Source organism: Podarcis cretensis (genome assembly GCF_951804945.1).
Source record: "Podarcis cretensis genome assembly, chromosome: 8".
Classification (NCBI taxonomy): Eukaryota; Metazoa; Chordata; class Lepidosauria; order Squamata; family Lacertidae; genus Podarcis; species Podarcis cretensis.
The window spans coordinates 47854943-47880116 of record NC_137177.1 but is presented as its reverse complement, the minus strand read 5'-3'; positions in this window follow the sequence as shown (position 1 = coordinate 47880116).

Sequence of the window (25174 nt, the reverse complement as noted above, 5' to 3'; positions counted from 1 at the left end):
GTCACTGAAAAGATAGCAAACTGTGGCAAATCTTAGGTAGATCCTCTTGAGAGGCTTCTAAATAAAAGAATTTCCCTTTGGGGTGGGGGGCCGAGGTGCTTTCCCCAGAAAATGCTCAGTTCATGAAGTTGCTTAAAAAATTACGCCAAGAAAAGAAATGGAAGCAATCTCTCTCTCTTTGTCTCTCTGTTAATCATCACAAAGGAGTGATACTATGGATGGGGTGAAATGGAACCCATTAGGAGCAACCATCTGAGTTCCAGTTTGGAAGTCATGATTCTGGGAGTGGGGCATACAATTGTGGCTTGCAGGGGCTTCTTATGTTTCCCTTCTTTTAGTTTTCTCCTTTAAAACATCTGTTTCAAAGATGCTGGCTTTGCTAGTGTCCCAGGCAGCCTGGCAATGGCAGTGGAGAGCTGACACTCTCTGTTCTTCCTTGCTGGAGTACAGCTGGGAGGGAATCCAGCTAGTGTCCGTTTCAGAATGTTTCTGGGAAAGTAGGGGGAGCCTAGTGTTCTGCTGTTGCTGTCAAAGCCATTGGCAAATTTAACAGCTTTAGAAAACATTTATGCAGCATGCACACAATGGATCTGAAGCACTTTTCATTCCTACTCCCAAGACTCTAGGGAACTGAAGTTTGTTAAGGGTGTTGGAAACTGTAGTCCTGTGAGGGCAAACTGAAGTTCCCAGGATTATTTGGGCACCCTACTTGTCACTTTCACCCCAGGATGATGAGGAATCATTGGTGAACACCCTGGGGTTTGGTCATTCCAGCTGTCAATCTAGCCCAGTACATTGCTTTCATTGTGTGTGCACATACAAAACACCCTAGACCTGTGCAAACTGTATGCACATAGGTGCTCTCTGTGTGAACTACTATTGTACAAAATGCAAGGTACTAGACTGCATGCTCACCTGCTATGCATATGTAGACTTTGTATACATGGGAATAATCAGTGTGTGGATGCCAATGGGTGCCATCCTACTTCCTTTCCTCAGTGCTGATTCTGCTAAATGATCACCCAATATTGTAGCCCCCAGCTTCAGTAATCTGGCCATGTCTGCCTTGCAGCCTTATTTCCTTCAGAACTAATTATCCAGTACAGAGCAAGAGAGAGGCAAACTGGAGCAAGAATATGTGATCCCATCTCAGATGCCTGCAAACTCAACAATGTCAATTTATGAACTTCCCCACAGTCCAGGCAGCAAGGATATTATAACTCAGAATTATGCAGAAGATATTCCCTATCTAATATAATTGATTACATACCATAATGCGAACAGAGCCTAATTCGTGCTAATGAATCTGGCGCATAATACAGCAAGGCATTTAGCAGTATAGAAGACCGCAAAATGCTGATCCAGATGTCACTTTCGCAGGAACGACAATTTCTCCAGATGCCTTTCCCTCCTCCCTCCCCTTTCTCTTGGTCCCCTTTGTATTTTATGAGGAGCCATTAAAGTTGGGAGTCTGATCAGAATTTTAGTAAGCATTTTGTTCCATGCCACAATGAGGTGCAGCGTATCATACCTGCTCCTGTTAAAATCATTGTTTTACATGGGGGGATGCTTGTCTGCACTGACAAATTTTGATAAATGTAACATCAAATTAGAAAGAATGTAACTACATAAGGAGATGCTAATCTGGAATGAAGATCTCTTTCGACGCTGTCATAGAAGCCTGTTCAGCTGGTGCAAAATGCTGCGGCTAGACTGTTGGTGGGGGCAGACTACTGACTGCCAGCACATAACTCTGGGAGTAAAACTGACTGCCCATATGCTACTGGGCCAAGCTCAGGACTCAATGTATGAATTAACAGGATGCTTAATAACTTGGGTCCAGGGTACTTTAAGAACTGTCTGATTCCTTAGGGAAATGGCCACAGCTCAGTGGCAGAGTATTTGCTTTTCATGCAGAAGATCTCAGGTTGAATCTGCAGCATCTCCTGGGAGGGCTGGGAGAGACTCCTTTATCTGAAACCCTGCAGAGCCATGCCAGTCAGTATAGACTTGGGAACAATCTGACTTGATCTAAAGCAGTTTCCTATACAGTGGTACCTCGGGTTACATACGCTTCAAGTTACATATGCTTCAGGTTACAGACTCCGCTAACCCAGAAATAGTACCTCGGGTTAAGAACTTTGCTTCAGGGTAAGAACAGAAATCGTGCAGCGGCGGTGCAGCAGTAGCAGGAGGCCCCATTAGCTAAAGTGGTGCTTCAGGTTAAGAACAGTTTCAGGTTAAGAACGGACCTCCGGAACGAATTAAGTACTTAACCCGAGGTACCACTGTATTCTTTTCAACCTTGCCTTACTACTGAGATCTTTAGGAGAGTCACTGTTAGTGGTGCCTCATGGCTTGCACAACTCATATCCACCAGAAGCCATACATCCATTATCATGGACCCAATTCTGTGGAACTCTTTCCAAACTGAGATCATTCAAGCTTCCTCTTATTTGGACTTCCAGCAGTCATTTTAAGTAAGCTGTTTATTAAAATATATTTTTATGGTTAGTTTTCATTAATTTTGCCTATCTTTTTCAACTTTTTGTGCACTGCCTAGTGATCACAGTGTTAAGCTGTGTGTGTATTGTTGAAATATATACATATATCTCATAATTCCACTGATAGATCATGCAGATAGGTAGATTCTTTCCAAAACTCAGTGGAACAGCATATGCTTTTCATGCAAAATCTCCCAGGTACATGTTCCTCCATCAGACTCAGAGAGAGACTTAGAGGAAGAGGAGACATACCACACTCACTGACCATTCAGGCCAGAGAATGTGGCCTTGCCTGACGTCTCTGGCTCAAGGAGCAGTCCTCCAATGGATCTGGCTTTAAATGCCTACATAGCTCTGGCCTGGGGCTGGGGGTCGAATTTTATGTGTTCTCCTACACTGTTTATTTGACCAAGGGAAAAATGAAAAATGGGGGAATGGGGCTGCACATCTGTTCCTCGGTGAGATTTAGGTTTCAACTCTGTACAAGTTTTCCAAGGGCTAAGCTCCATTGAGATCCATGTGACTTAATTTTGAGGAGGCATGACTAGGATTCCACTGTGTCTGACTTATCTAAGAACTGGGCTTTTGTACAAACCCCTGTGCATTTGCAGAGTTTTCTGTTGGTTTCACATACGCAAGGCTCACCTAGCAGGGAAGGGGGAAATTGCTTCCATTTCTTACAGACTGTGGCTGTAAACATGCCCAGGAGACTAGAGGAGCATGTTCCCACTAGATTTATACAGATTCTCACTTGCCCAAACCCTCTGAATTTGACTGTTTAGGTCAAATTTATTTATTTATTTATTTATTAATATAATATAATATAATATAATATAATATAATATAATATAATATAATACATCAAAACTGTCCTTGTCTTCCAAGTCTAGGAGTGGAGGCTGGGGGACATTTTTGACTGCTACATTTTTTTCTGAGCCAGTGCATTAATGTTGCCCCTGCCTGCCACAGTTCTGAGTAACTTTTAGCAGACCTGTGCAGGTGGGGGGGGGGAGGCAGCTGGGTACACTTGCCCTTGCCCTGGGCCGTGGAGGGCTAAGTCCTTTGGGGGGGGGCTGTCAGGGACAGGCTGCATTAAAAAAAATAATCTTTATAACTTTATTCTAACAAGACTCCTGTGATGGACTTCAGGCAAGCTTTGCATGGGTCTGACTTTTAGCACAATCTTTTAAACTTTGAGTGTCTCTGTGTTTGCATCTTTTGTTTCTGGAATAGAGAGAACTCAGTGCATCACAATTGCTTACAGAGCGCCTTTTTAGTGAGACAAAGGTCATGATAATTTGATCTCCGCACTATTCCATTCTCTGCAGAGCCCATTTCCCCCTCCGTCCCCTTCACCAGTGGACTTTGATGGGCTGCAGTTTACATGGAGGTCAGCTAATAGCTAGCTTGAGCTCATATTAGACTCTGCTTTCAGGTTTCACATAACTAAAGTCTCTGAGGTTTCTCATTACCATCTAAGAAGCACAGCTTCCTGGTTGCAGTATTTGCTGTCTCCTGCTGATGCCGAGGTTCCGATTCAGGCCTTTTTCTACTCTGGGATTGATGACTGCAATTCTCTTTTTCTTTTTCTTTTTTCTTGTTTACCCATGACTGTTCTAAATTGACTTCCAGTGGTGTGGAGATGCTTGCCCGTCAGCACATTGTTCCTGTGTTTGCTATGCTACGCTGGTTTCTGGTTAAATGTTGTATTGATTTTTAGCTTCTCTTACATACCAAGTGTTTAACCAGTTTAGCACCTGGATGCATGGACAACTCCTTGAAGCTGAAGGTCAGATCCACATCCTTTAGGATGATCTAAAAAAAGATTGTTCTGTTCTTGTAACATCTGATGGCCACAGCCATGAATTTGTTATCCAGCTCCTTGTGAATGAATGTTTATCATATATAATAAAATCATGTATACCTTGTCTGAGCTGAAATGAAAAACCAAGTAACAAATATGGTTGGTATTCACTAGGTCTTTGATATGTCCCCCTCCCATTGTCCCATAGCCCTGAAACAGAAGGTCACAATTAGGCTGACCCACTTTGGATCAATCTGGGGACCACTCATCCCAGATCCCAAATTAGTTTGTGGGCAGGGTTAATGTTTAATTAGGGCTTCTGCATCTCCTCCTACCTGCCAACTGAGAACAGGAGGTTTCTTCATTAAAAAAATAATAATCATGGCAGTGTACAGTAAAATCATTAGAACATAATAAAATGATAGAATGATAGAATGCAGATCAAATAACTAAGTCTGAATCAAATTAATTCTCTAAAAATGCTAGCCGAAACAGAAAGTTCTTCCACAGGCAGTTAAATATCAGAATTATGAGTGTCTGCCTGATTTCAATAGTAACCGTATTCCAAAGTGTTCTCAAACAGTTACAACATTCTGCCCAGCTTTTTCTCTTCTGCAGATCTAAAAAACCACACTTTTGATAAATGTTGGTTTGGCATTAGCAGCAGTTGGTGTGGGGTTTTTTTTTTGGTTTTTTTAAAGTACAGAATAATGGATTTATGAAGCCTTGCTTTTAGAAAAGGGAAACCTGCTTCACTTCTACGTCATGAATAAATAATATAGCAATAAAAATAGCATGCCAGTGATAATGAGGATATGTGATTGCTTTTTACCAACTTTATTTTTAATTGTGCTGTTCTAGTACTTTGTTGTTTGCCACCTTGGACTCCCTTGGGAGGAAGAGTGGGATAGAAATTCCAATAATGAGAAGCAGGGAAATCAGAATAGTAATGCAGCCTTGCAACAAATAATGCACCAGAATTGATTGGGTTAGTATGGGCTTAGTCACAGGCCGCACTATTGCCCAGAAAATTCTGTGGGACACTTTTCTGTTTGGTGTAATAGAGCTGACTGACAGGTGCTAAGGACTGTGAATCAAGTGAGGGAACTCTGACAGTAATTGAGCATTGCCAGGACACCTTTCTCCCATCAGAGGGTGACCTTCTAAGAAAAAAATAGTGCATTACATGAAGCCACTAGAGAATCCTATAACTCCTATGCAAGTGCTAAAATGAGACACTGAACTAAAGGAGACCTCGCTGTTGGAGGTCAGTGTAGATGAGATTGTCATGAACTAAGACGTGTTATCGTACCTTCCCTCCTTCCCTTGGAAGTCTATAACTCAGTGGTAGATAACATGCTTTGCATGTCAGCATTTCCAGATTCAACATGTGACACCTCTAGGTAGGGCTGGAAAGAGTCCCTGAGGAACTGCTTACGGTGCAAACTTTAGATGGACCAATGATCTGGTCCAGTACAAGCAACTTCTTATGTCCCTGTGCTTCTACTATATGTTCTGGTCTGGTCTGATCCTTTCCTTCTATTTTGCCTTCACTCTCCTTTGCTTTCCCTTGTGGTCAAGGAAATCCTTCTGTTCTTCAGGTAAGAATGAAATAAGCAAATGAATAACAGGCATAAAACAGCAGGTGAAAACTGGCAGCAGTTTTTTTTAAAAATGTTGTTTGTTTTTGCTGTTGTTTTATTTCTTATGTTCTAGCCTTCCTGGGACCTGGATGGCTATCAAGGTACAGCATTTAAAATAAATTAACAGTACAGACTATAGCAGACAAGACAACAAGTGATGCCACTCTAATTATGTGCCAAAAATATGTCAGACAAGTAGGCCTTGAGTTGTCACCTATAGGCATATAATATGGGGAGTGGTCTAATCTCAACAGGGAAGGCATTCCATAGGCAAGACACCCATCTTGTGTGGTGACCCCTCTAGGCCCCATTCACTGAAGGCACCACAAAGTTGGCTTCCCCTGCATGGGTTGGCTGCTACAGGTAGCAATGGGCACCTGTCTCATTTTCAAGCTTCTCGTTTTTTTCACTCTTAAAAGAAGTTTCCCACATCAGCTTGCATTTTTTTTTTTAATGAGTCCTCATGAAAATTCATCAGCATTTTAGAGCAAAATTCTCTTAATAGACACATTTTTTCTATGCAGTTTTTTTGCAAACCAATTTTCTTGAATGTAATGCATTTTTCCCCTATCTCATTTTCACTAATAGATATATCTTTATGCATACTTCATACCAGTATATGCATTTTTATAACAATTACTTTGCTGGAAAACTGCATTGCAAAATTCAGAGAAGTGCAAATTTTGAAGGATGGCTGCGTTTTGGGAGCTGCTTTATCAGATGATTTGTTCATCTCACTTAGTATTGAGCTTGCAGTAGCACTCCAGGTTTTCAGACTGAGGACATTCCCAATCATACCTGAAGATTCCGGTGATTGAATCTGGGATACTGCATACAAAGCAGATACTCTACTACTGAGCGCCATCCCTTCATTGGATTTTTTTAAAAAACAGAAGCTGAATGGTCACTTATCAAGGATGTTGTAGCAGTTAATTTGCTTTTGTTCTAAGTGTGTCTTTGAGTTCTGCTGGTAAATCAAACTTAATGTTTTCAGCTCTACACTGAGTCTGTAGTTAACATTCTGCATCCCCCCACCTTGCCCCAGTGTGATGAATTCAGAAGATATTCAGGGCTGGATCACACATGTGTGGTCAACTCTCAAAGACTGCTACATAATCTGATATGTTTGTAAATCAGAATTGCATATGAAATAAAACAGAGTTTTCACATCATGTTGGACCCAATGCTTTTAACTGCAATCAGTTCACACATTTGGCTGCAAGTTACCCAATGCTGAGAAGCCAAGTAACTGCTGTGCATGATTGAACATTCCGTTATTTAACATGCAGGACTGTTCCCAACAGCCATTCTGTTGTATCTTAGCAGGCATCTGCTGAATAATGGGAACCAGCTTAGATGGGCGGCAGCAAGCCTGTTGTATGTTTGATCATCACAGAACTGTTCTAACATAGTTGGGCATTAACTTTCTCAACCACAGTTATCCTACCACCATCCTCCATATTGTCATCTGCACCTGGTATCCAATGTTCTTCTGGCCACTGAATCTTCTAAATATTTCATCTACAGCAAGGTTTCCCAAACACGGGTCTCCAGCTGTTTTTGGACTACAGTTCCCATCATCCCTGACCACTGGTCTTGCCAGGTTGGAATGATGGGAGTTGCAGTCCAAAAAGAGCTGGAGACCCAAGTTTGGTAAAGACTTTATTGTAAAAAACGTAACTTATGGAACCATGTGGCAGTAGGATACATTTTTGCAATTTCACATCACTATTGTGAATAAAGTTTGGAGGGTTGTGGGAGGCCACAATCTCCCAAACTTTCACACTTTCAGTTTGTGTTTAAGCTGCATGGTTCAATTCCTGAAGTGTAGTCCAGGGGGAAGCTGATATTACACTCATTTTTCTGAAACAGCCTTCTCCCAACCTGGTGCAATCCCTGGCAATGGCTCACATTGTTGGGTGCTGATGGGAATTTCAGTCCACATTGTTTGGAGGGCACTAGGACAGAGAAAGGCTGCTATAACAGCTAGGCCTATTGATTTGGGGGAGGGCAAGCAAACGTTGCATGAAATGTCCCACAAGCTTTAAAAATAAATCTTGAAAGGTAGGGAAATAAATCTGGAAGTGAGATTCCCCCCACCTAAATGCACCCAATTGCAGCAACATTTAACAGTGCCGACAGTCTAAGACATTTCCAAGTACTTGCTTTCCACATTGTGTCAGAATGAGGGCTCTTTCTTTGACAGCCTGTTTTCAAAAGTGTGTGACAGCTTTAACTGTAAGCAACACTGAAGGACAAGAACCTGATTCCATCATTTCATGGCTGTCAGTTCCACCGACAGGAAGGTATATCTTAGGACAACACACTTCCTAGCAGCCGCTTTCGTGAATAAGAACATGCTCCCATCATTAGTCATTTAACCCATAGAATATGACAAACTAAATTTAATATGGTAGGCGCCCAGATTTGCAACATCACCAAATATTCAAAATTGCCATTCCTAACATGTTAATTTTGAAGGCGTGGGTCAAGGAGGCAACTGGTCTTCTTCACTTTTACCATCTAGATTTAGATAGTACTGTACTAGATCAGAAAATGTATTAGATTTAATACCTTTTACAACTTGTGTTGCAATGTTTCCTCTCCACAAGACTAGAACAGAAATTCCTTTGAACTGGAACAGAAACTTCAACCAGCTTTAAAAAGCTAATAGAAGGTAATATTGTTCCACCATTGTAGGGAATCCCAATTGTTGCTGGCTCCTGATATTTGTAACCTTTGAAATAATTCAAAATTGTTTCAGCAGGTGGCCTATATAGCCCTTCCTGCTTAGGCCTTCCTCTTTAGCTTTTGACCACAGCTACCTCTTTCCATGCCATCATATTTTTTTCTTCACCTCCAGATTAGATTAAAACAATGCACTTAATGTGGGACTTCTCTTGAAGGCAGCCTGGAAGCGTCAACTGATCCAGAATGCAGTTGCGAGGGTTCTGATCATGCCCATTCAGATAACATGACACTAATCTCCCAGTGGCTTCACTGGTTACCTGTTTGCTTCCAATCTCAAATTAAGGCGCTGGGATCCTAATGAGCTACAATATAAACTTACCCAGGAACTTTGTTGCAAAACTGAGTAGATTCTTCAAGTCTTGCTTCTGTTTTAAGTAAGGGACTAGGTAACAAAGAATGAGCCTTTGTCACTGTTGCAATCCAGGATTAGGGATGGCCTCCCAATACAGGAGCACCTGGCCCCATCACTGCACACCTTCAAGCAGGCTTTATTTCATGTGCTTCTGTTTTGTTCTATCTATTGGCTCTCTGGCTGCCATGTTTATGCCATATCTTACACTGTGTTGCATTATATTGCTGTTGTTGTTTTACACCACCATGTGTACTGCTGTAAAAATGGTGAATGATGACTGAACTTCACTGTAGCTGCTGTGACCATAAACCTACCAAACTGTATCTTCACTGCATGATAGGTTTTCTTGCTTTCTCCAAGGATAACTATCTGTCAAACAAGGAGGTGGTGAAATATGTTTCATAATGGTGAAAGACTGGCCCAGGAATAGCCCACCATTTCAGTACAGTTAGTAGGATATCAAACTAAGTTTTGTTTGGTGGAGGTTTTTTTTTAATAAACAAATTAAATTAACGAACAATGCTTACAAATGAAAGTGGGGGATAAGTCCAAATTTTAATAAAAGGTCTACAGAATTACAATTACAAAAGGTCTGCAAAATTAAGTACAAACATGCATTCAATTTCATAAAGAATTGGCCGCTTGAAGACTTCACCCTCCCATGAGATCTTTTGAGTGAAGATTTTTATCCCATTTTATCTGCTTAAACTAAATAACTGAAAATGTTTACGTTTAATTGTTGATAGCTTCACAGTGTTTCATTGGAAGCAATTCATAAATAATTTTTTAAGAGACAATATAGCTTGAATCCCATGATAGTCATATGCAAGAGTAGACCCATTGCACAATTAAAGGGCAGAACTCATTTAAGGTTATTAATTTCAATAGGTCTACACTGAGGAGAACTTAAATTGAAGACAACCTTATATCGCCAAACTATTTGCAGCTGTCACTTTCAGGATCTGCAAGAGCCAGGAGAAACTAAAGCTGGATGGTAATTGCAAAAGATGCAGTCCTAGATCGAGATCAGCTGTTGCTTAGATATAAATGGTGGGCAAGCTTCTTTCATACAGAAGCCTATGCATGGAGGTGTATCACTTTGTCAATCTTTTCAAGTTGTAAAACTTGTTATTTCTTCTAATACCAGATCTCTCCAGGAGGAAGAAAAAAGAGAGGAGAGGGTGAAAAACATTTTTTTAAAAAAATCATTTGCTTTCAGTCTGATTATATGTGGTGAGCTTAATTTATAATTCAAGAGAGAGGTCATAGGTCATTCACTGGTAAAACCTGGTCCAAATGCACTTGCCTTAATACATATATTTGTAATGAATTAAAGTAATATATAATTGATTATTAAGTATTATTAAGTATGCATCTGGGTATTTAAATAGCTTCAGAGGTAGCAGAAATTAGATTGCTCAATTAATTGGAATACTTAACAAATATTGATTAGCTTTTCATTAGTATTTAACATTAAAGGCATTTTATATGTTATTGTAATTTAAATGAACTGTTTAAACATATTTGAAGAGCTTTAAGAGTTGCTAAGAACAGAATTACATTATTGCTCTGCAGTTTTGAGTTAATTGCAAAGCATTCTTATAGACGTGATAAACTGTGCAATGCATCCCCTGAACAATCAATTCACATGGCATTACCTTCAATTAGATTTTTATTAAAATCACATTAGAATCTCACTAGAGGCACAATAAAAATGACACTACTTCTAATTCTGCAGTTCAACCATGATTCTATTCCTGATGTGCCTATTGATTACAGATGGCTAACTAGACAATTAGAAGGAGTATTTGAAGCTAACATCTGGGTGAGATCTGAATTTGTTGTTGATAGCTCTGCAAAATAAGGTGGTGATCTTTGCAGCTTTGTGGAGCTGCTGGTGCTTTGGGGATTAGTTCTCTCCAGGTACTTTCTGTATCTTTTCCTTGCTGTTATACTAGCATTGTTAGAATATGTTTATGTTCCGGGAGGCTACCAGTCTGCTTTAAGTTTGTGACAGGTGGTGCTTTTTATCTGCTTCCCCTGTTTTTTAAAGATGGTTCTTGTTTCACGGTGTTAATTTAAATGTGGTTTCGTGTGCTCTTGCCAACTGCGCTTCAGATTAAAAATATGAATGTTGGCCAACTTGGCTTCAATATTAAACCACACACACATTACAGAAAATATAACAGTACAGATAATATACATATATCCTTAACTATTAATGCTGAAAGGGAAACAAATGGTTGTAACTTGTCTTGAAAATTATTGTTCCAAAGCATATTATTATTTATTTGTCAATAAAACATTGTGCTAACTTGGTTAATAAAGGAATTTCCCAGGTCTATTTTAGCTGTTCCATGACTGGTGACACTTGTGATATTTTCCAGTAAGTCTGTACACAGCTTCCAGCTGTGATGTTTCCCAGCAAGTTTGTATGCAATTTCTAGCTGCTGTTAAGAGGTTAGGTATGAAGTAGTGGAGCACTGATACTTTCTTAGAAAAAGCAAAAGCAAATCCAGGATATTTTCAAGGAGAGTCAAGGAAACCTTGAAGGCTACAGGAGCACTCCATCAAGTATTAACAATGAAAACATTATAACTTAAACGAGTAGAGCAAATTGGTCCCCATAGAGGTGTATCACTTCAATCATTAAGATGAAAATGACTATACTCTTTGCTTGGAATAATGAGAGTTGATACTGATTGCCATTATAGTAAGCAACAGGAAAATGATAATAGGAGGCAGCTTGAGAATGCGATGCTAATGCAATGCTTTTTTTAATCAAATAATTCTGAATTGATTGCCTGGGGCAATGGAACCAACATTGTTAATATGGCAACATGCATTTTATACCCTTCCCTAAGGACAGATATTAGTTATGTCTAGTTCATGTGTCTGACTTTTTATTTTATTTTTTGGTATGCAAAATATGACAAATATACTATCAGAATCATTATTATGCTTAATGTATACAAGAATGAACAGTGCAAATTAGTAGTGCTAAATTGGCTATTGCAGTTATGATGTTTTAATATTCTAAAGTGTTTTGAATAATCATGAGGGCAGAACCCTATCTGTTATCCACCTCCAGTTTCTCAACATTCTGTTACTGGAATTCACTATTTCCTATTCCGTATATGCATGTAAGACATCTAAAGTAAATGTTTTTGGTGAGAGAAGCATTGCAGATTAGTCTGGATATAAACTCAGGAGCCTGTTGTATTTAAAGTCATTGCACGCTGCTAAAATGTTAAAAGTCTAACATTTTCACAGGAGGTCCTTCAGTAGGGATTGGGAACTTGTGGCCCCCAAGATGTTGTGTGGCTCCAACTCCCATTAGTCAACATATTCAATGGTCAGAGATAGTGGGCGTTGTAGTTCAAGAACAACTGAAGGGCTAAACATTCCCAATCCCTGGTCTAGTGGTTATCACATCCTAGCGTCTTTCTACTAATTGGCCAGAATTTTGGGAGGTGGAGGTTTAATTCACAGTGAGCAATTGGGTAAACTTTCACCTTTATATATTCCATTACCTCCACAAGTAAGAGGGTTTGAATAGGCATTTATTCATGAGAATTGAAAATTCAGGGAGGGGTCACGGATATTCCCTAGGGAGCCATCTGGAAGTACTCAGAGGTCAAACTGCAGAGGCCCAGTATACTGTCTACTACTACCAGTATGTTTCCGAGCACAATTCAAAGTGTTGGTGCTGACCTTTAAAGCCCTAAATGGCCTCGGTCCAGTATATCTAAAGAAGCGTCTCCACCCCCATTGTTCTGCCCAGACACTGAGGTCCAGCGCCGAGGGCCTTCTGGTGGTTCCCTCACTGTGAGAAGCCACGTTACAGGGAACCAGGCAGAGGGCCTTCTCAGTAGTGGCGCCCGCCCTGTGGAACGCCTTCCTACCAGATGTCAAAGAGAAAAACAACTACCAGACTTTTAGAAGACATCTGAAGGCAGCCCTGTTTAAGGAAGCTTTTAATGTTTAATAGACCACTGTATTTCAATACTTTGTTGGAAGCCACCCAGAGTGGCTGGGGAAACCCAGCCAGATGGGCGGGGTATAGATAATAAATTATTACTACTACTACTACTACTACTACTATCCATCATCATCATTATCACCATTGCCATAATAATTGCTTTTTACCAAAGTGTTTCAAAATATTGTAGATTTACCAAAATACTGTAGACATACCAAACATTTAGGAACCAGAAACAAAGAACAAATAAGACATACAAATTACTAAGGGCATTCATCCAACAAGAGTATGAAGGACAAATCTTATCCAAGATGAGCACTGCAAACAAGGCATAAATCATACTGAGGTACCATCTAAATTAAGAACCAAATGCCTGGGCATACAGGAATCCCTTTGCTTAGAGCCAGAAATGGACAATGTTGGCATTTCCTTAGAGGAAGCATTCCACAGTCAAGAGACCACCATTGTTATAGTCCTTTATAGTCTGTTCCGGAGCCCCGTTCACATCTAGAGGTAAACGTACCTAGCGATGGCACGTCTGCACATGCGCGTGTCGCTTTTCGCCGCTTCTGTGCATGTGCGTGACGTCATTTCGAGTGTCTGCGCAAGCGGCGAAACCCAGAAGTAACACACTTCGTTACTTCCGGGTTGCTGCGGAGCGCAACTCGAACGCGTTCAACTTGAAGCAAATTTAACCCGAGGTATGACTGTATATAGGGACGCAGGTGGCGCTGTGGGTTAAAGCCTCAGCGCCTAGGACTTGCTGATCGAAAGGTCGGCGGTTCGAATCCCTGCGGCGGGGTGCGCTCCCGCTGCTTGGTCCCAGCGCCTGCCAACCTAGCAGTTCGAAAGCACCTCCGGGTGCAAGTAGATAAATAGGGACCGCTTACCAGCGGGAAGGTAAACGGCGTTTCCGTGTGCGGCTCTGGCTCGCCAGATGCAGCTTTGTCACGCTGGCCACGTGACCCGGAAGTGTCTCCGGACAGCGCTGGCCCCTGGCCTCTTGAGTGAGATGGGCGCACAACCCCAGAGTCTGTCAAGACTGGCCCGTACGGGCAGGGGTACCTTTACCTTTACCTTTACCTTTACCTTTATGACTGTATATGGTTTGGACCTTTTGCTCCTCCCCTGGCTCCTCCCCATAGCAGAAGCACATGGAGATGAGCTTCAGTTCTTAACCCGAGGTACAGTGGTACCTCGGGTTAAGAACTTAATTCGTTCTGGAGGTCTGTTCTTAACCTGAAACTGTTCTTAACCTGAAGCACCACTTTAGCTAATGGGGCCTCCTGCTGCCGCTGCGCCACCGCTGCACGATTTCTGTTCTCATCCTGCAGCAAAGTTCTTAACCCGAGGTAATATTTCTGGGTTAGCGGAGTCTGTAACCTGAAGCGTATGTAACCCGAGGTACCACTGTAATTAGGTCCAGGCAGGTACATACAGATAGAGCAAGTTCTTAGGGTGTTGAGGTCCTAAGCTTCATAAGGCTTTATAGGTCAAAAGCAGCACTTTTGAAGTGAGCCCAGAAACCAACTGATGGCCAATGCAGAATCAGTGTGATATGCTTAGACCACCTGATCCCAGTCAAGAAAATGGCCACCAAATTTTGCACTCGCTGCAATTTCAAGCTGTCTTCAAAGACAGCCTCAAGTAGCACTGCAGTAATCTAATCTAAAGGCTATATGACATTTTGAAACATACTTCCAAGTGTTTGGGGAAGGAGGAAAGAATCATGTGGACTTCTTACTCTACATCCCCCTTGCAGTTAATAACTTTGTATATCTTTTGTAGGTGGGAACTGAGGCTTTTGTGTGAGCATTATGATCCTATATAAAGAACCAGGCTCCTCTGTGTAACCAACCTGGCAACTTTCCCCCCCTACCTAAGTGCATAGATGGGATAAGGAAACATTGATGCCTTTCATTAAAGTGAGGCTTTTTGCTGTTATTACATTCCTCATTATTACTTAGGAGTAAAAGCTTTTGTCTCCGTCATCCAAGCCGAGTGAGGGAGAGGGAAATAACACTAATTTCAATATGTACCGAGAAAGCAGTTCTCCTTTTCTGCTGATTGTTGCCACCTCTTTTCAGTGGGAACAGCTGGTCTGTAAATGGCTTCCTCAGCTAAAACAATGCCTGTCTCGCTTTAAAATTTCAGCAGGAAGCTGCTGTTTCATCATTTAGTCATGTCACATATTTATAGGGTTGTGTTTGCCACAGCGTTTGAGGAACAAAAAACAAAACAAAAAAAGTACAAAATATGAAAAGGATACTGATGTGCCGCATTGTCAGGAAGTGTAAAGTTGGAGTTTGCCATAAAACTTTTTGAATAATGGACACTTGCTGCAATCCTACAGGTGTATACTATAGAACACATTTGCCCCAGTGGCTGGAGGTGGTACAGGCAAATGGTTGTTCCTGCCTGGATTTGGTGCAGCAGTTGGTCCTGGATTGTACCTGTTGCCATCATGTGATGGCAGTGGGGCTGGCTTGGGATCCAATGCACCCTGGGCCAGCTTAGCTCTGTACCCAGAAAGCATCATTTCAAAGCTTGTGGGAAAATGTGTTATATAGATAAATTGATGATGACTGAGTGATGACTGTGTGACTGAGAAGTGATATGATAGTCATCTTTAAATATCTAAGGGGCTGTCACATGGAAGATGTGAGCAAGCTGGGCAGCTATATAGGTTCTTCCATTCAAAGGGCAGACAGTTAATCCCAGCTATTAAGATCTTTGTCTCGAAAATCATCACCCAAATGCTCTATGGAACTGAGATATGGGGAATTGGTGTCAAATCTGAAATTGAGGTCCTACAAAATGTGAGGCAGATTTTGGGGCTTCCCTGCAGGACACCGGCAGCCCACCTCAGAGCCAAGTTGGTGCTTCTCTTGCTAGCAGGCAGAATTGATCTAGCCTATCTGAGATACTGGCGCAAGCAAAATGCCTTTGAGGATCATACTCTTACTAAGCTCTGCTGGTTAGAGCAACTAAGGACAGACAGGGGGCTGGGCACAAAAGTGCCACAATAAGCTTAGTGCTTATAATCTCCAAATGGATGCCAACCAAGACAGAGCAGCCATCATTGCTGCCTGCTACTATACTTGGTACCCCCAAATTAAGATCCATCACTCAAGTCCCCATTACCGTAAGACTCTGATCTTCCCACAACTACACAGGACCTTTGTATAACTAAGATTTCAACAGATGCCCTCAGCATATTTAGAGGGGAGATCCTGGGAATTCCCCATATGGATTGTAAATGTACAGTATACAATGTACATGGATGCAATCAGGAAGAGGACATCACAGACTACCTGCTGACTTGCCCCCTGCATACAATGCCCAGAGGAAGATTTATATTGCCAATTCTTAATTAGCTCGCCAGGTTGATCTGTACAGGAAGTGACAGTTGGAACTCCTAGCAGATAACCATCTATATATTACACATCAGATAGTCAAATTTGCTCTGGCAGCCAAGAAGCTCTGTTCCAGCTATGTGAATGCGCTCCAATCTTAAGTCTTAATGTTGTAAATTTCTTTTCATGTTGTAAACTGCTACAGGTCACGTGTATGATTTTAGATGAAAGTATCCTTTTATTCTCTGTTGTCCATTGTAAAGGCCTTTGGCTATATGCAATAAAAAATGATTGATTGACTTGGACTAAACATTGGGAAGTATTTTGACTGTAAGAGCTACCGGGTTTTTAAGCAGAAACTGGAAGGCCATCTGTAAGGGATTATTCAGCGGTAATTCCTGCATTGCAGGGGGTTGAGCTAAATGATCATTGTGGAACCTTCCAACTCTAAAGTGGTTCTGTGTCAGGAGCAGGTCAGCAATAAATCTCAGCAGCAGGGGGAGACAACCTGGATTCTTCATCAGCCTGACTTATCCCAGCCTCTTGACCCCCTCCTTGCCAGTCTCTGCTTCTGCCTCTCCTTCTGTACTGCTCTCTGCCACAGACTCTTCCTGCCCACTAAACCCTGTTACCTCTCCAGCTTCTGACACCTCTTCCTCCTAGTCTGCCCCCTCTTCTCCATTTGACCAGCCAACATTGTTCCCTCACCAATTCCTAGGCTCTGATCTTTCTTCCCTTGGAAGTTCCCCAGCTGGTTCCCCCCGCCATTCCTCTGCATCCAGCCAGTCCATGACATTCGATGACTACTCAGGGCTGGTAACAGAAAACAGGAACCGCTGGAGCACAATAATCTGGCACTCAGCAGCAGTGAAATGAGCATAATTAAATGCATGCCAAAGCACCATGTGACCATGACAGTACCCTTAGGTAGCTTAATCCTAATGGTCTGGGCTCTTTCAACACCATTGTGTTGATATCCCAAAGAAGTGCACATTAATATTTAAACAAAGTCGGAGCTGTGCTTCTGAAATGGAGACAGAAACAAGTGTGGTAATTTTCACTGAAGAAATGCAATGTGCCCCCCCCCCCCCATGAAAGGAAAGGAAAGCCAGAGGGTGAAGTGGATATTGCATTCTGTTTCAGCTTGAGTTCAGGATCGTAAGCCTTTAAATCATACAAGTGTATTATTAAGGCATAATAAACATGCATACTGCCCATTTGCCCGAAGTATTGTTTTCAAGGAGGTAAAGGAAACACATTTGTAGGTCTGGAATGAGATGGCTAGGCAGGGGCAAGCAGTTCTTGGCCTCTTATCAAACAGCATCCACTGACTGCGATTCTCCTCGATAGACAATTTCTCTCTCATGTCCCATGGTCAGGGATGGTTATGCACAATATAGGCTTATTTAGACATAATTGAGGAGAGAACAATGGCAATTAATGGGAAAGTGCTTTTTTAGATTCAGTTAATTTATCGTGTAATTAGGGGTGGGGAAATCTTTTTCAACTCAAGGGCCACAGCAGTCATCTGGGGGCCACTTGCCAGGGGTGGGAGGGGGCAGAGGTGGTGGAGCAGTGAATGTTAAGTTTACCTTTGCATGGGAAGCTAGTACCTACATGCTCTCACAAGCTCTTATCTGTCCCCCTTCCAGGGATGTAAGAGGTGTTACAGGAGAACAAAAAAAAAATTCCAGCCCCAGAGCTGGCCCTACCATTAGGCAATGAGAGGTAGCTGCCTCAGGGAGCAAATTTTGAGGGGTTGGTAATAGCAGTGGGAGCGAGTTGTGTGTACCATATGCCCTGCATGCCTTCAGTTAGCCTGCTGCCCTTGGGTGCACTGGAGCCCTTGGGTTCACTGGAGCTCGTCTTGACACCTTTGCTGAAGGACGATTCAGCTCTCCATCCAATCCGTACATGGAAAGGGGAGGGTGCTACCTTGTCATTTGCCTCAGGCAGCAAAGCGTCTTGGGCCAGCCCATTACCATGATAAAGAATGAGGGTAATCTGTTTGTGGATATTTATGCAAAATTAGTTCACTACATCTCCGTGGATTGTTCTCATCTTAAACAGGAAGCATATTTGCTCATGCTGCGTGTTTGTGTCAAGAGACATTTCATGTGTAATAGTTTCAATGGCTCACAGCTACGAGCAATAAATCTTTATTGTATTGCATCTATATGGGATGTGCCATAATTTCTTCTTAGATTTGCTAGAGCCAACCAGAAGCAGTGTGAGAGTAGAACGAGAAATATTCTGATCAGTAAGCTGCTGGCCTGGGCTCATTTCTAGATAGGTTGGGAGCAGTAGCTCTGCTGCCACCTTTGCCCCATGCTGCCCTCCCTGCCTCCCCCTCTCCCTCCCAGTAAACAGTAGTGACTCAGATATAAGGAGCACCACTGCCTAACCACAGTGGGACCACAAGGGTCATCTAGTCTGACCCACTGCAATGTAGGAATCAAAACTAAAGAATCTCTGATGTGTCCAATAAGGACATGGCCCATAACAGCTGCAATTTCTGGGCATTTTGGATCTTGAGTGAACATGGGAAACCTTAATGTGACTGGTGAAACTGAAAGTTTTTTTGTTGATGGGTCTAAGAGAGTTAATTGAATCAATCTAAAGGAGACCAGTGTGCAATTGTAGATGTATGTTGTACATCAGGTATGACCAACATGCCTATAGTCCTCCTGGTTCATTCTCAGAAGCCTGCTCAGGCATTTGGTATACACCAGTATAAACAACTGAGCAGGGCCCTATATGTATATGTACTGAAAAGCTGCCACTCTATTTTCTCCTGCTTTGCAGAGGTGGCCTCTGTTACAATAACTTTCAACCATGGTGGCAACTGCCAATTCAATTCAATGACACTTTTCTGCTTTGTTTACAGTTTTCAGGCTGACTTATGACCTCTTTGCTCTTCTGGCCCACAAAGCTCTTTCTGTGGTTTCTCCAAAGTTTCCCAGCATAGAAGTGGTCCCTGTAGAATGGGGAGGGAATGAGGCTGCTCTGCAGCTCATTGGCTTCTACCAAGGTAAACAGAAAAGAAAGAAACAAAGAAGGGTCCCTCAGCAAAGCACACCACAAACCTCTTGCATTGCTTTCGTATTGCAGGGGAAAGGATTTTGGTCAGAAACCCTAGAGAGAAGAAGTGGCTTCCAAGTCCTCTTTTGGAATTTAAAAGAAAGAAGAGCCATGTGAAGGAGAGTAAATTAAAGAGTTGCTTTCAATTTCAGCCAAAGGGTGGGTGAGTGTGTGTGTCTTGCATAGTTCATGTGATATTAATCACATACAATGAAATGGGGAGGGCGAAAAGGAAGGGAATGAGGAGTGATCATAAGGAGGGATAATAAAAAAATGTCAGTTTTAGTTTCTCTCAGTTTCTCATTTTGTCAGTCTTAAGTTCAGTGCTCCACCTTAGCTTGCCAATCCATTTTTAAAGTCCTCATTGCAATATATCAGCATTTTAATGCAAAATTCTCTGCATCTACACATCTTTAGAGGTAGCTTTTCCAAATATAATCCATTTCTCTGCTTTGTTTTTGGCAATATATGCATTTTTATGCATACCTAAACCTGGCATTTGCATTTTTGTCCACATTACCTGACCTTTAAAGGCAAACTGGATCCATTTTCTCCCTCATCTTTAGTGTTCTGAATTCCTAAATTCACTACACTATTACTAGGTCTAGGAGTGTAAATTACAGGGAGGGTGTTTTGACTCATACAACAAAATGGAGCTACCCGTCAACATTTCTCTGATGAAAATACGGATGTCCTAAGGAAAAGTGGGACATTGCAGGCTCCAATCAGAAACCGTTACTGCTTCTCTAAATCAGGGACACTAGGAGGGTCTGGGCAGAAATAAAGATGGTTGGTAAGACTTTAGACCAGGGAGAATATAGAAACTCCCATCACAACAATAGGAATGTTGATGGAAATGAGGCTATTTTATAGCAAGTCCAAAGACAGTATTGTGGACACAAAAAGAAATTCTTGTAAATCATTTGGATTGGCTAATTCTGCAGATATTTACCTTGAACAAGACAGCCTTAGAAAATGGCCAGCACTTTTACTCACTTAAGTGACTTGGCTTAATTGCTTCTTTGGTCAAGTTTTAGAAGACACTGAATGAATTAATCCACCTGAAATCCAAACAGTGTGTGCATGGTATTTCCAAACAACAACAACACAACAACAACAACAACCATAAGAAACACCACTTACATTGTCCCTTCTTCTCTATCTGGAATAAGGTCTGTTTTGTTGCCCCAGTTGCCTAGGGGATGAAATGCCAGCTTTGCAAACAACAGACAAGACTAGTTTGTAGATTGAAGCCAGAGGGCAAAGTTAATAGACGAGGCAGGGAGAGGAGCGTGGGTGCTGAAGATGTAAAAGAGCTCAGTGTGTGAGTGTCATAAATAAACTGAGACTTCTGGGAGCCACTTTGAACATGCACACTCTGCCATGAGTGTGACCTTCTGAACTCCATTGTATACATTAATTTAAATGTGTGGCATCAGAAGTAAATGCATCTCTGAATCTTTGTGTTTGAGGCTGGCAGCTGGGGTTGGCACTGATGGGCTATTGTCAAGGCCTATGCCCTTGCATGGATGGGGGCATTGTTAATCCCTGGAACCTGCTGGTCCTGATGCTGCTCCTTCCTGGCTATCACTGCCTGTTCACTTACCAACTCTGAGCATGCAAGCAGCTACCAGAATGTTCAGTTAAGAGCAGTATCATTCAGTTGCTATGCATGGTTTCCTTTGGTCAACTTGCCTATGGGCCCTCCGAAGCCTGTATGCTTCACTATAAGATATGCCAATAGCAGCCATACAATAATTTGCAGCGTCTGCAACATGGGGTATGTGTACGTTTATTGAGAGAGTCAACCGCAGCACATGGACAGGATAACCAGGATAATTCTGTTTTCTTGGTTCATGAAAGAGTTCAGCTGAATCCCAGGCAGGCCTCAGACCGATTTTATATGATTCCAGTCCTGAGTTAACTTAAGCCCATGTAAAAACAGGAAACAACAAAACTGAAGGAACTGAGTGTGTTTAAACTCACGCAGGAGCCCCACAGCAGAACACTTGCTTCTCACACAGAAAGTCCCTAGTATAGTTAAAAGAATTTCCAAAGTATCTCCAGTAGGCAGGCTTGGGGGAGGGAAGGCAGAAAAAAGCAAAAAGCTTCTGCCTGAAATTTTAGAACTCTGCTGCCATCAGAGAAAACAGATCTAGAATGAACAAGAGACTGTTTGCTCTTCCTTGTCAGTTCCTTTTTGCACTAGCTCAGCCTCTCCTACATTGGATACAACCTTTAAACATGCCCACGTTTCACTGAATGCCAGGATGAGATACCCACTCTCCCATCTGTTATGAAGAGAGAAGAGATGCAAAAAGTTTATGTCTGTGAACCAGTGTGAAAGTAGTTGATGCAGATTCTTCCCCCTGCCACCATGGATGGATGGATGGATGGTGGGCGGAGGGGACATGCTTGCACCACATTGTGCCTTTCTCTCTTTTACTGCTCTTTAGATGTGGCATCCATTTTGTGTCACGCCACACCCCTTTAGCTGCCATTTTGTGATTGGTGCCCACACCACTTTCTCAAAATTCCAAATGTGTGCACTGGCCCCAAAAGATTGGTGACTCCTGCAGCACTGAGACAAAGTGGTTTTAGAAAGGAAATAATGGAGCCTACTGAACCCATATGCTTTATTTATTTATTTTATTTTTAAAAGTGCATCCTTCTCTTATTTATATCCACATACATAAAATATAATATGTGTATGTGTAAGTACCGCTGTCCTTGTGAATACATGAATAAGTCTTCATTAAAAGCATGGAAGGTACATTTTCTTCCCTTTCGCCTTCTTTCTAAATGCAAAAAATAATTAAATGGATATTTAAATATTTTAACACAAGACGTGGTGATATCCCAGCCACAGTTAGGTAGCTGTATAAAAAAATAACTCAACATGCTGCTATGTGAGTTCAATATCTATGTTCATAATGGTGATGATGAATAAAATATAGGTTTTTTTTAAAAAAAAAAGCTTTAAAATATTTAATAGACCATGATCATTTTAATAAAACTGTTCATAATAAAAGTTGCCTAGTTTTAAAATACACACACACACATACAAACAAATAAGGCTGCACCCTATACATATTTATCTGGAAATAAATACCATTGTACCTTATAGTACTTCCTTCTGAGAAGACATGTATAGAATTACACTATAAAAACACCATTATGATACTATTCTTACATACTACATCAAAAAAAGTGTGGTGTGTGTGTGTGTGTGTGTGTGTGTGACCATGATCACTTTTCCCAGGCTCACAACTCCTTAAATAACCTCCATCTCTGAATGAATCCCATATTAGAGACTCAAGCTGATGGATAGTGAGAGTCCCAGATTGAACTGGGGCTCTTGATTCATCTCTATTTCATCATTGCACATCCAGAATTACCAGTTTAGTTTGTGCATGGATCTGTTTTGTAAAATAGCTAAGTAGCAATTACCTTTTGCCCTGTGTCCGAGTGCTCTATTTTCACCCCAGAGCTTTCGCCGCAAAAAACCCAGTCTTTAAAGCTGAAGAGTAACAAATGGCAATTCAAGTTTCAAGTGGATTGCCATTTGCTCCAAATCAGCGGCAAAGAGCAGGCTTGAGTGAGGAAAGCGCCAGAGCAAAAAACAGAACAAAAACAAAACAAAAAGAGTGCTTGGACACAAAGCTTTAAAGCATGAACACTGCCTGGAAAGCGTAAGTGTTCAAACTGCATCAAGGCAATCATGTCAAATATAATTGGTATGAATTGGCTCTGAGACAAATAGTGAGGAAAAGCTTGAAACAACCATAGGTTTATCGCCCATGTAAACAAAGATCATTATAGCATTATCTATAAAACCTATTTCTCAACTGATTGAATTCCCCACCTTTCTTCCAATGTACTTAAGGCATGCCACAGTTGTACGTGGGCAGAATGCGGGTGTGAATTTTACCTTCCTACAGTAGGCTAGTTTCTACACAAACTCACACACCCTTTTCTATCAAGCATGATCAGAGTTCAACACTCAGGGTACGAAGCAGGAACAGAGAGGGAGAGCGTTCTCGGGGCCAGACAAAGAGGTTGGGGAGGAGGCTGCATTTAGCCTCCAGGCCTGAAGTCCCCCACCCCTGCAATAAGGCCATGGTCACCATCTTACCCCAACTGCACAACAGGCATTGATAGAAGAGCCTTTTATTTGTTCCATGCACTTACTGCTTGGTAAGCAATGTATAGCTCAAAGAAGCAAAGGCAACATGCACTGCACACCACACCAAGGGAAATGAGTTTATCATTTTAGGCAGTGCTATCATGCTGAGGTTGTTACTCTTTTATGTTAAAACCACACAACCTCACATCTCTGGTAACATCTGTCTTTGCTTTCATTATGTTACTGTGCCCTGCAGAAAACAGCAGAACTGCCCTTGAAAGAGTGATAAGAGTGACCCTGTGAGCAAGAATTGCACTCAACATGAGGCTGGAAAATACAAGAGTTTGCTTAGGACTCTAAGGTATAATCAGCGAACGGAGTTTCTTCCTGTTCTTTCGCAAGGTGAGGCTGAACTGCTTGCTAATGCATCCACTCTCCAGAGAGGCAGCCACATGAACAACAACATTCACATATGTATTGCTCTTATCTTCCATGTAACTACTGTACTCGAAAAGCATGAGTCAAGGACATCTAAGGAGAAATAGAACAGCAGTTGGTAGGGCAGATACACTTCGTTCTCTGATCAGCTCCAGCTCTGCTTTGAAGTCTTCACCTCCCAGTAGGACCATATCTGTGAGGAGGGACCATAACTCAGTGGTAGTGTACATGCTTTGCATGCAGAATGCCTCAGGTTCAAAACTTAGCATCTCCAGTAAAATGAGCAAGGAGGTGGCAATGGAAATAACCTCTGCCTGTGACCCTAGAGGACTGCTGCCAGCCAGTATAGATCTAGGGTCCCAATGCCTTGCTCACAGGCTCCAGTGTACAGTCATACCTCCAGTTGTGAATGTGATCCGTGCGGGAGGCACATTCGCAACCCACAGCATTCGCAGCCTAAAGCACCATGTCTGCACACTCGCATGACTCGATTCAGCACTTCTGTGCATGCACGTGATGTCATTTTGTGTTTCTGCACATGCGCAAGCGCCAAAACCCGGAAGTAACTTCTGGGTTCGGCACGGTCCACAACCCGAAAATGTGCAACCCACAGCATTCATCACCCGAGGTATGACTGTACCTGGTAGTAGCTCCTCTGGCACCCACATAAAGCCTCAATCAATATCACCTAAGAAATCCTACTCTGTTTGTACTGACACAGCTTCTCCTACACTGAATGCATGGCCAGTGGTCAAGGATGATGGAAGCTGGAGTCCAACAATATCTGGAAGGCCAGAGTTTTCCAGTTCCTGATGTAGAACCAAGGTTTGGGAACCTGTGACACTCCCATCCACTCTAGCAAGCCTGGCCGTAATCAATAATAAAAAGGAATTAGAAATAAGTCTATCAACATCTGGAAGTCCACAGGTTCCTCAACTCTCGCTGTCACTAGAAAGAGAAAGAATGTCAGCAAAGATACATGATTATGGTAAATTATCATAGAATTGTAGATTTGGAAGGGTGCCAAGAATCATCTGGTCCAACTCCCTGCAATGCAGAAATCTCAGCTAGAGCATCCATGACAGATGACCACCCAACCTCTGCTTAAACCAGGGAAAGGGAGTCCACCACCTCTTG